The following is a 7,818-nucleotide window of genomic DNA, read 5'->3' as shown; positions in this document are numbered from 1 at the left end:
GCCTTACTCAGTCTCATCTGTGGGGTGATCTCTGTTCCCCCTCTCTGTTGATCTAATATCCATTCAGATATGGACTAAGTCTGGGACTAAGTCTGGGACTAAGTCTGGATGCAGCAGCACGTGAGGTCCCCTCATGAAAGAGGTTTAGAAAGCAACAGGGTCCTTTCTGAACCTCTGAGTCTGATAGTTCTGCCTAACCCTGTCCTTTATGCAGTAAGCACTCAAGAGCTCCTTGCCACCACTTCTGATTTAATAACTCTTACATTTACTATGAAACTTTGGTAAATCACCGGTTTAGACCCAAAACCACATTGCTACATCTCTGTTACAAGTGCAGCACATCAATCCATCCATGACACAGTAGTTCTGTGCTCAGTTTTGGACTTTCCCACACCTACTGGAGCAAGGCTGAGCAGAGGCAAGAGAAAGTGAGGAGGATGGAGCACCTGAGGAGGAAGAGCTGGGACAGCAGCTTTTGTTTACACTGGAGACTAGAAGGAAACTCTTCACCTACCTACAGGGGGATTGCAGAGAAGATGGAACCAAACTTTTCTTAGAGATCCACATCAGAAGAACAATAGGCAGAAGTAACAGGTTATGAATTTTCACTGCCTGTAAAGAAAAAGAAAAACACAGATGATACAGGAATAGGAGCAGAATACAAAGTATTAATCTTCTAAATTTTTCTAGATTCAGTAGAACCTGGCTCTGTGCAACCTCACCTTATGCTGAAGGTAAGCTTCTTTGACCAGGTGGTTTGACAAAATGACCTCCAGCAGCTCTTTCCAACATAAAGTATCTTGTGATCCTATGATTCAAAGGGAGCTTCTGTGTCTTGGAACTCACAGAGCACTTAATCCAGAGTGAAAGGATACAATAGAACATACATGAACACATAGATGAACAATATAAAAGAAAAAATAAATTCTGTTGATTTAACCTCAAGGCACAATGTTTTCAGGATTACATATAGGCTTGAGGGCAAGAGAAAACACATTGAGAGTCAGAAGAAATGTCATCAGAAGTGAAAGATTGCCTCTTGATCTCCAGAAAACTCAAATCAAAACACGCAGTCCATTTCAAATCAGAAAATTGTATACGGAGAGTAGGAGGTCATTTGGAAGATTGCAATATGATTAACAGTAATATTTAAAAGTTAGTGTCATTTTACCTGATTGTTTCTGACCTAGTTCTTGCAATAATTATCTTCCCAATATTTGAATGATCTCAGTAAGAGCATTTCACTAGAGTGAACTCAAGTCTGTTGTGTAAGGATCTACTCCATTCTCCACTGCAACAGTGAAAATAATGAATAAACTATGATTTTATTAAAGAAATCAGAATATACACTAGGCATTGTAACATATAGATCAGATAGACCTAGCTGTAAGTGTTGCCTAAATTTCACAAGCTGCAAAAATTACTATCAGAAAAATTAATTTCCTGCAATTAATATTTTTTTCTTTTATATATATTGAAGTTTGGGCCAAATATAGACATGACTTTTCCTAAACATTAAGATGACCTTTCTGGGCTCTATAACAGCAATCCTGACATTTTCACTGCTTTCTCATAAAAAATATTTACAAAGAGAAAGCCACAAGATTTTCAGTGTTCTGGTGAAGTTGTTTGCATCAAGCCTGGTGTAAAGGCAGGTAATAGAAGCAATTAGCAGGAATTGATAGAAGAAACAAAATTGTTAGTTAATCCAACTTTCCTGCCGCTTTATTGACAAAGGGATGAGGTTTACAGAGACTAAATATAAGAAGTACACAGATAATGGGGCAATGAAGTCTAGAAAAAGGATTGACACTTGAGAGAAAAAACACAAAAGAATTTTTTCCTGATATCCAATCAAAACCTACTGGTTTTCAATTTGAAGCTATTGCCCTTTGTCCTGTCACTATATGTTCTTAAAAAAAATATAATCTCTCCATGTTTCCTGTAGGCTCCCTTCAGGTACTAGAAGGTTGCAATTAGTTCTCCCTGAAGGTGCATCCTTTCTTGGCTGAACAAACTCAGTTGTCTCAGCTTCCTCATAGGAGAGGTGCTCCATCCCTCTGATCATCTTGGTGGCCTCTTCTGGACTCACTCCAACACAGGTCCATGTCCTTGCTGTGCTGGGAGCCCAGAGCTGATGCAGCCCTGCAGGTGGGGTCTCAGCAGAGCAGAGCAGAGCAGAGGGGCAGAATCCCCTCCCTGCCCTGCTGCCCACCCTGCTCTGGATGCAGCCCAGGACACGTGTGGCTCTCTGGGCTGGCTGGGGCAGGTCCAGCCTCTCATCTCCCAACACACTCAAATCATTTTCAGTAGGGCTACTCTGATCTGCTCATCTCCAGCCTGTGCTTGTACTGGGGGTTGCCCCAATCCAGATGCAGCACCTTGCACTTGGTCTTGTGTCATAGTTTGATCCCAAATAGCAGCCAAACCCCAATAGCCTCTCACTCACTCTCATTAGCAGGGCTGGGTTTGGAATCAGAAGGGTAAAAGCTGAAGAGCTCAGGGGTTGAGATAACAACAGTTTAAAAGGGAGAGCAGAAGCCAAGCATAAGAGAAAGTAAAACATGGGATTAGTTCAGTGCTTCTCATGGACAGGCAGGTGTTCAGCCAGCTCCAGGAGAGCTCCATCACACGTAACAGTGACTTGGGAAGAAAAACACCATTGCTCCAAAAGTACACCCCCACCCCCCTACCCCCCCACCCTTTCTTCTTCCCCCCATTTTATACACTGAGCACGATGTCACATTTTCTGGATTATCCCTTTGGTCGGTTTGGGTCACCTGTCCTGGCTGCATCTCCTCCTGACATCCTGAGCACCCCCAGTCTCCTCCCCAGTGCAGCAATGCCAAAAGCAGAAAAGGCCTTGGCTCTGTGCAAGCCCTGCTCAGCAGTAACAAAAACATCTCTGTATTATCAACTCTGTGCTCAGCACAAATCCAAAACACAGGCCCAAAACAGCTGCTGTGCAGGTTTACTCTACACCAGCCAAAACCAGTATTCTTTGCTAAACCTTGTGAGATTCCTAAGGATCCACTTCTCAAGCTTTTCCAGAGCCTTTTGGATGACATCCCATGTTTCAGGTGTAGCAACTGCATCACTCAGCTTGGTGTCACCTGCAAATTTGCTGAGGATGCATTCAATCCGTTTGTCTATGTCATAATGAAAATATTAAATAGCACTGGTCCCCATATGGACCTCTGAGGCACACCACTTGTCACATTGACCAAAACCCTTTGGATGCCACCATCCAACCAATTTCTCATCCACCTAACAATCCACTCAACAAATTCATCTCCTTCCATTCTAGAAAGAGGATATTGTGGGAGTCTGTGTCAAAGGCTTTACAGAAGTCTGGGTATATGACATCTTTTGCCCTTCCCTTGCCCCACCGATGCAGTCACCCATCCCAGAAGGTCACTAGCTTGATCTGGCAGGATCTGTCCTTGGTGCAGCTGTGCTGGCTGTCCCAAATCACCTCTCTGTCCTATGTGTGCCTTAACATAGATTCTGGGAGAGTCTATTCCATGATCATCCCAGACACGGAGGTGAGGCTGACAAGCTGGTACTTCCCAGAGTCCTCATTTTTACCTTTTTTGAAGATGGGTACAATGTTTTCGTCTTTCCTATTACCTAGGATTTTACCTGACTTCCAAGGCATTTTCAAATATCATGGAGAACAGCTTGGTAAATACATCAGCCATTCCCTTAGGACTCTGGTTTGCATCTCATTAGGCCCAGCAGACATGGGTACACTCATGTTTCTTAAGTGGACATGAATCTGATCTTTACTTGCAGTGGGGAGGACTTTGTTCCCTCAGTTCCTGTCCTACTGTCCATCCTCTCAGGAGATGTGGGAAGAAATGTTGGCCTTGGAGACTGAACCAAAATGATGTTGAGTACCTCAGCCTTCTCCTTACACACTGTTACCAGTTTCCACCCTTATTATCAGAGGAGATCACCTTCTTTGCCCTTCCTTTTGTGGTTAGCATGCCTGTAGAAGCCCTCCCTGTTATTCTTTGTGTCCTTTGCCTCGATCAATTCCAGGTCTCTTCAAGCTCTTCCTGGGCCACCCATCCTAGCTCTAACTGCTTGTCCATTTGCTTCTTTCCTTTCACTCTGACCAGCAGTTCCCTACTCAGCCCTGCTGTTCCCTTGCCTTCCTTGCCCAGTTTCTTGCTGCTGGGGTTTGCCAGCTCTTGCACGTGGTGGAAGACTTCCTTAAAGATCTGCCAGCTCAGTTCCACTCCCTTGTCCCTGAGGGAAGTCTCCCAGTGGATCTCACTGGCTATCTCCTTGAAGAGCTGGAAGTCTGCTTTCCTAAAGTTCAGGGGCCTAACTTTGTTCCTCACCTGGCCCATAGCCCTCAGGACTGCAAACTCCAGCAATGTGTGGCCACTGCAGCCCAGACTCCTTCCAACGCTGATGTTCACATCAGCTCACTTCCATTGGTGCCCTTCAGATCCAGGATTGTATCCCCTCTGGAAGGGCTGCTGTCTATTCCTCTGCTCCAGAAAGTATCCCTCATGTTTTCCAAGAGTCTCCTGGCTTGCCTGCAGCTTGCTGCGCTGCTTTCCCAGCAGATTTTGGGATGGTTGAAATGCCCCAGCAGGACAAGAGCCTGTGAGGATGATGCCTCCTGTAGCTGGAGCAAGAAGGCTTCATCAGTAGGGTCCCTTTGATCAGGGGTCTGCACTTAAAACCATCCACAAGGTTCCCTTTGTTGCTTTGGTCCCTGATCCTTAGCCACAGGCATTTGCCCTGCTCGTGGCTGCTCTTCAGAGACAGCTCTTCACACTCAGTCTGCCTCCTGATGTAGAGGGCCACCCCTCTGCCTCTCTCTTTCCTCACCTCTCTCTTCTGGAGAGCCTATAGCCATCAGTGGTTAGACTGCAGCCATAGGATTTGTCCCACCAAGTTTCAATCTGACACTTGTCACATGAAAAGGGAGATTTTCTCAAACCCTTAATGCTTGATTAGTCTGTCCATGCCCCAGGAAAACTGAGACCCTTGTGCCTGATCAGTGTCTCATTATGGGGACCCTTCACCCATTCACCAGATTGGAGGGCGGTTCAACTGACTTGTTTAGGGTCACACACCAAACAGAGACACCCTGTTCTGGGTCTTCTTACCTTTACCCACTGCAAGTGACTGCCAGTGCCCTTGAAGGACTCATATCACCCAATTACAGAATAACTCTATTTATTTATATAATTATGACAGGTTCAAGGGTTGCTGATGATAGCATCTGACTACAAAAATATATTCAAAGCAATGTAGTAATTCAAAGCAGTATACTAACAAACATTAATCCCTAATAAAAGCTAACTTGAGATGATGATTCAGCATTCATTAGGGTACAGCCCTTATCCAATTGGCATGCCTAAGGGGGAGACGACAGCTTTGGCCTATCGACTGAATTTACAATGGAATCTTCCCTAACTTCTCATTCTTGACTTACTTTTATACTACTTCTTCAATTTTACGTGAAGAGTGACTTTAATCATATGTCTTACTCAGTGCAGATGGTCTTACCTTGTGTTGGATATCTCAGTATAGTACCTGAAGTAATTTTGGGATGGGACATGTGTCAGTCCTAGGAGAGTGATTTCACCACAGTTGCTGATTCAATAGCAGGCCATCTCACTTTACCTTACCCACCACCATGCCTGAGTGTCTTTGGGGGCTTCCCAGTCCTAATGGGGCCCTGGGATGCTGTTGGGTGTCTGTGAGCTTGGCAATCTGTCTCTTTCTCGGCTGTTTTATGGCCTGGAAAGGCTCGGGATGGTCTTGGACAGCCCGCGCTCCAAAGGACGAAAAGAGTCTTCAGGTTTTTTCTCAGTCTTCAGTGTTTATTAGTTTCTTATCTACAAAATTTTCTCTCGGCCCGACAGAGGTCTGCACAGCACGCCAGCCATGAGCACACTGAGAGCCCCCGGGGCGGTCACTTATCTTTATACCCAAAACTACGCATAAGATATTTACCTATTTTCCCCAATACCTTTCACCCTTATTGACAAGTGCACTTTTAGTGAGAACCAACCCCAAAGTGCCACCGCCACCACACAAGATGGAGGCCAAGAAGAAGAAGAAGAAGGACAGGACACGCCCCAATTCCTCCATCTTACTTCTCTAGACCCCCCTGTACCGAAATTCTAAAACCTGTGTTTCACTCTCTAATTAACCTATCCCTTCACCATTTATCCCAGTGAAATCCTCCCGTCCTCATACAGGTGTTGTCTCCCGTGCAGGATCAAAGTCCAGCCACCAGACACTTCTGGCAACATTCCAGGACCTCCAAGCCCCCCAAGGGTGGTCTCGGTGACTCAGCACATCAGTCCTGAGGTGCTGAGATCCCACAGCAATCCCCTTATAGAGCCCAATTTGTCCCTCACACCTGGACTGACCTTGTGTGCCACTGCTGCTGCTCACCAACTAACTAGAGAAACATAACAGATGAGACCCAAAAGAAGAAGTATAGAGAAGAAATACACACAAGAAAAGGGAAAAAGGATAGCTAAAAGGTACAAAATATGGGGGGGCAAAGAGAAGTACACTTTGTTACTAATAAAATTAGGGCAGGATAATGAGAAATAAAATAATTGCCTTAAAAAAGCCTTCCCCCCAACCTTTGCTCCTTCCCAGCTCTGCCTTCTTCCGCAGTGGCACAGGGAGACAGGGAATGGGGCTGTGGTCAGTCCGTGACCCGTGGCTTCTCCCACTGCTCATGGAGAGGAGTCCTTGCCCTGCTGCACTGTGGGCTCCCCTCCCATGCAGACAGATCTCCATGAACTTCTGCAGAGTGAGCCCATCCCACAGGCCACAGTCCTCCCAAACAGTCGCTCTCCCACGGGTGCATCCTCCAAGGGCAGGCTGCTCCAGCCTGGGAGCAGGGCCCCTCTCTCCATAGGTTTCCCATAGGATTGCAGCCTCCTCCCAGGTATCTATCCACTGCAGCATGGGCTCCTCCATAGGCTGCAGGTGGATCCCCATGGATCTCCATGGGCTGCAGGGGCAGAGCTCTCTCATAAGGGTCTGTACCACAGCCTGCAGAAGAATCTCAGCTCTGGTACTTGGCGCACCTCCTCCCTCTCCTCCTTCACCGATCTCTGTGTCTGTAGAGTTGTTCTCACATGTTTCACTGTTCTCTGGCTAATATTAAAACTGTGCAACACTTTTTTGTCTCCATTTCTTCTTAAATCTCTCATCACAGAGGCATTACCACCTACTTGGCCCAGCCTTGGCTAGGTGCAAGTCAGTCTTTGAAGCCACCAGGGATTGGCTCAGCTGTGCATGGAAGAAGCTGCCAGCAGCTTCTCACAGAAGCAAGCCCTGCAATCCACACATACGCATACACACACACACACACACACACACACACATCCCCCCTGCTACCAAAACCAGGCCATGCAAACCCAACGCAGTTGCTGAAACTGGAGTTTACAAAGTGGAACCTCACAAACCTCAGTTCTTGCATTAGATGAAAAGAAGAACTCCTAAGATTTACTGATGGTCCGATGGATCTCCAAGTCAGCTGTGAATTAGCCAAAAAGTGATGGTGTTCATAACAAGCAAAAAATAGTGTAAAATTTTTTGAGTAAAACTTGTGTTCAGCCTGCCTTGGAGAACAGAGCTGACTAAGTGATTTCTGGAGGTCTCTTCCCACCTCAGCTACTCTATGATAATTGCCGGTGGACCTATTCTGTAAGACGAATTTATACCAGGGAAAAATGCTTTTGGGAGGAGCCTCAAGGACATGGAAATGGGATATAAATATTTTGGATGAGAATGGAACATTTTTTCTTATGAAATTTTCCTTTC

This window comes from Ammospiza caudacuta, chromosome Z (genome assembly GCF_027887145.1).
Source record: "Ammospiza caudacuta isolate bAmmCau1 chromosome Z, bAmmCau1.pri, whole genome shotgun sequence".
Taxonomy (NCBI): domain Eukaryota; kingdom Metazoa; phylum Chordata; class Aves; order Passeriformes; family Passerellidae; genus Ammospiza; species Ammospiza caudacuta.
This window is presented reverse-complemented; position numbering follows the sequence as displayed.